We start from the raw sequence: 4,917 nt of genomic DNA, 5'->3' as shown, positions 1-4,917 counted from the left end.
TCTTCTTCTTCTTCTTCTTCTTCTTCTTCTTCTTCTTCCTTTTTGGAGAGGTATCATTTTATTTTATTTTTTATTATATATTTTCTTTATTTACATTTCAAATATTATCCCCTTTCCTGGTTTCCCCTCTGAAACCCCCCATTCCCCCCTCCTCCCCGTGCTCACCAACCCACTCACTCCCGCTTCCTGGACCTGGCATTCCCCTACACTGGGGCAAAGAGCCTTCACAGGACCAAGGGCCTCTTCTCCCATTGATGACCAACAAAGCCATCCTCTGCTACATATGCAGCTAGAGCCATGAACCCCACCATGTGTTTTCTTTGGTTGGTGGTTTAGTCCTAGGGAGCTCTGGGGGTACTGGTTATTTCATATTGTTGTTCCTCCTGTGGGGCTGCAACCTTTTCAACTCCTTGGGTCCTTTCTCTAGCTCCTTCACTGGGGACTCTATGCTCAGCCCAATGGTAGGCTGTGAGCATCCACCTCTGTATTTGTCAGGCTCTGGTGGAGCCTCTCAGGAGACAGCTATAACAGGCTTCTGTCAGCAAGAACTTGTTGGCATCCACAAAAGTGTCTGGGTTTGGTGACTGTATATGGGATGAATTCCCCAGTTGGGGCAGTCTCTGGATGGTCTTTCCTTCAGTCTCTGCTCTACACTTTGTCTCTGTAACTCCTTCCATGGGTATTTTGTTTCCCCTTCTAAGAAGGATCGAAGTGTTCACACTTTGGTGTTCCTTCTTCTTGAGTTTCATGTTTTTTTTTAATTAAAAAAATATTTATTTATTTTTAGAAAAACATTTAGCTTTTCAAGAAACAAAACAAAACAAAACGAAGCAAACAACAACAAAACCCCCTCTCAGTTCTTGTTAGATAACTGAGAAATAAAAACCTAAAAGACAAAGTTGGGCAGACCTGGAAGTTCCTTCCCACTGTTTAGCTTTCCTAGTCCTGGATGGGGCTATGCTGGCTGCTGGGGAGGAAGGTATCAGTAATAATCCAGTGCTGGACCCTGCATACTACAAATATGATCTTTTAGGCAGGATGTATCCACTTGTGCAGTAGTGGCTCGGCTGTTTGGCGATAATCAACAGCTTTCTTATTTGATTTGTAGTTTGCTTCCTAAAGGGGAACTCATTCTTGCTTTGGTAAACTTGGCCAAAAGCCTAAATAGCTCAGGAGCACATAGGTCCCAAGCGGGCAACTTTCCACTGTTGTTTTTCTACATGGACACGCTGCTGTCAAACTGCCTTCTAAATCTTTACACTTATACTCGTGGCTTAGTGTTGGCCCCAATCTTGGTTAGAGAAACTTGTTTTCGCAAAGGGCAGCTGCTAACAGACAGACTCACATCTGTCCAAAGTGCTTAGACTGAGCGACTGCTGAGTGCTGGTCATTAACTGGGACATCTGTCGGTCCTCCACTAAGGCTTAGAAAACATGATGGGAAGGTTCACAGGAAGAATGTGAGAGCTGGAGGATGGGGAAGAGTGCCACAGCCACACCCACTGGAGCCTGTGGGCGAGGCCTGTGAAGCCAGCACAGCTGCTTGACACAGTTCCAGGACAGCTGAGGGGATTGCTACAACCTCTGTCCTTCTGTCTCTGACTTTGAGGTTTTGGTCCCTGGGTGTTGCATTCTTGAGAACTTCTGCATTATGATTCATTTTATGCCTTTTCCTGAAAAGAGTGCTGTCTGAGTCTTTTTAGGAAAATCCTAAAATTAACTTCATCTGGTCACCATTTGGAAGTCTTCCTTGTGCCCTGGGGATCATTAAGTTCAGATAAGCACATAGCTAGATGAAGTCATTACTCCAGGAATCTTCTAGGGGTGTCTGCCCCTTTGCAAACTCACACAGTATAATTGGAGCAGGGTGAACAGATGATTTACGAACTCTGACTGGCCAGGAGACTAGGTTACAGATTCAAGGTCTCTTTTATTATAGATTTAGAACTCTCTGGAAATGTTTAAAAATGGGGGAGTGTGTGTGTCTAACAATGTACACCCCTGGAGGTCTAGAACTCAGTAAATAAGATAGACTAAAACGCACTTTTCCTATTTTATAGCATAGGCGACGAAACATATAGTAAAGGAAGCTAGATGTTAGCATTTCAGTTATTTTCTGTTTGTGTGGAGTGCTTTCAATGTACAAACCCTGCCAGCTTAAAGCAGGCTGTCGTATAATAAACGTATTTGCTTTGGAGGAGACATTCTTTAGGTTCTTTAAATTGGAGTTATAGGACTGATAATAAGAATAAAATCTATTTTGTTTGTGAATTCTAATTATAACTGATATCATATCTGTGGCTATGTAATTAAAAACCAAACAAATAATTTTACCATTTGGAAAATCATTAATCTGTCTTTGTTCTGTGAAACTTGTAGAAAGAAGCCCCTGGGGTTGCTAGTCATTCAGAGCTCCAAGATTCCCCTGACCATCCCCTTATTCCCTCCCTCCCCTTGCCTATTCCGTATCTCCTCTGCAGGTTGTTCTGTCTGTACAGGACAGTTAGCCATGGAAGCCCCTCCCCAACAGGACCCCCAGGAAAAGAATGTTGTGAAATTATTCTTCTGGACATTTAACACAGCCTTTGGACTCAGCATCTCACAGCAGCTGTGGTTGAAGGGCCAAGATCAATACAGACAATATTCCAACATGGATAAGGGGATGAGGCTGTACCCTAGCTCAGGAACAGTTAACGGCTGTTGGAGACGGGCAAGTAATTTTCTCTTTAGTTGTGTAGCCACTGGTAAGCTGCCTGTGCTCCTGTAAATAACTCCACACCCATGCTTAGTCAAACAACCTAATTAAGCCACATGGGCCACAAGGGCACATGAAAGAAAGAGGGGGCTTGATGGGAAGCAGAAGGAAGCCAGAGCAAGTGGGTGAGGGATGATATGACCAAAAGCAAAGGGAGTGAATGTGACCAAAATATATCATATGCATATATGACATTATCTAAGAAAAATTAAAAATGTTTTTAACAAAGACACTTCCCTCCACCACCCATGAAAAGATAGCTTGATACAGAATGACCATTGGAGTGGTTGAAATATCATCATCATCACCATCACCATCACCACCACCACCACCACCAACACCATCATCATCATCATCATCATCATCATCATCATTGGTTTTTCAAGATAGGGTTTCTCTGTGTAGACTTGGTTGTCCTGAAATCCATTTTGTAGACCATGCTGACCTTGAATTCAGAGATCTGCCTCAATTACCTATGTAGGTCTGACCTAAAATTTCTTTGTTTTCCATTATCTAATCTATTTATTTACTTTACATCCTGATTGCAGCTTCACCTCCTCCCAGTTCCTCCCTTCCCATCTCCCTTTCCCTTCCCTCCCTTCCCTTTCTCCCCCGAGAAGGGGAGGTTTCTCTAGGACACCAACCCACCTCCACATATTAAGCTGTAGTAGGACTAGGCACATCTTCTCTCACTGAGGTTGGACAAGGCAGCATAGCCAGGGGAGAGGGAGCCAAAGGCAAGCAACAGAGTAATAGACAGCCCCTGCTCCAGTTGTTAGGGGACCCATATGGAGACCAAGCTGCACATCAGGTATGTGTGGGCAGCCAAGGTCCATCCTATGCATATTCTTAACTTGGTGGTTCAATGTCTGTGAAGCTCTATGGGCTTCTGTAGGTCTTCTTGTGTTGTCTGTGGCCTCTCTTGCTCTTTCCTTCAATCCTTTCTCCCTCTCTTCCTCAAGATTCCATAGCCTCTGACTAATGCTAGGGTTTGGGTCTCAGAATCAGTTTTCATCAGCTGCTGGGCAAAGCCTCCAGAGGGCAGCCATGCTAGGCTCCTGTTTTTGAGTACAGCAGAATATCATTAACAGTGCCAGGAGTTGGCTCTCTCCCATGAGATGGATCTCGAGTTGGGCCAGTCATTGGCTGGTTATTCCCTCAATCTCTACTCCATCTTTATCCCTGTGCATCTTGTAGACAGGTCAAATTTAGGTTGAAGTTTTGGTGGATGGATTGGTGTACATATCCTTCCACTGCCTGGTTACAGGAGGTGGCCATTTCAGGTTTTCACATCCCCTGTCTTAGCTAGGGTCACCCTCAGAGATTCCTGATAGTTTTCCCTGGCCAGGCCTCAACTCATCCAAGAGATATCCTCTGTGTGACTTCAGTTCTCACCCTTCTCTCCTCTACCCACCTCATCCCTCCTGTTCTTGTCCCCAGGTCTCCACCACCGAATCTCCTCCCTCCAACCAGTCCAAATTTTAACCAGTCCAATATTTAACCCATTTCTCCTTCTTACTGAGATTCAAGAATCCTTTGGGCCCTCCTTGTTACTTAAGCTTCTTTGTGAATTGTTATCTTGGGTATTCTGAACTTTATCTTTCTGAACTTTATTTTTATTTATAAGTGGCTAATATCCACTTATAAGTGAGTACATTCCACATGTGTCTTTCTGGGTCTGGATTACCTCACTCAGGATGATGTTTTCAGCCTGCAAATTTCATTATGTCCATGTTTTTCATAGCTAAGTAATATTTCGTTGTATAAACATACCACATTTTCTTTACCCATTCTTTGGTTGAGGGACATCTGGGCCGTTTCCAGTTTCTGTCTATTAGGCATATGAAAAGTAGAACTTTAAAAACAACAACCGAACACCATGTAAAATTGATAACTTTTACTCATGGCAACAGTATGGTTAAAACATACAAACAACGTATATTATAAATAAATATACAGCAAGCCTTCTACTGATTTTTTTCTAATTCTGAGAGATGTTTCTAAGACACCAACGTGCTTGAGAAAATTGCATGCAGCAGAAAATTCACATTTAACATGTACTGAATTCCACCAGTTATCTAGATGACTTTAAAAATCCCTGACAAAAATAATGGTTCAAAACTGTGGCAGTGTTCAAAATGGAGTCAAATGGTAGGACACCTG

This window comes from Mus pahari, chromosome 10 (assembly GCF_900095145.1).
Source record: "Mus pahari chromosome 10, PAHARI_EIJ_v1.1, whole genome shotgun sequence".
Taxonomy (NCBI): Eukaryota; Metazoa; Chordata; class Mammalia; order Rodentia; family Muridae; genus Mus; species Mus pahari.
This window is presented reverse-complemented; position numbering follows the sequence as displayed.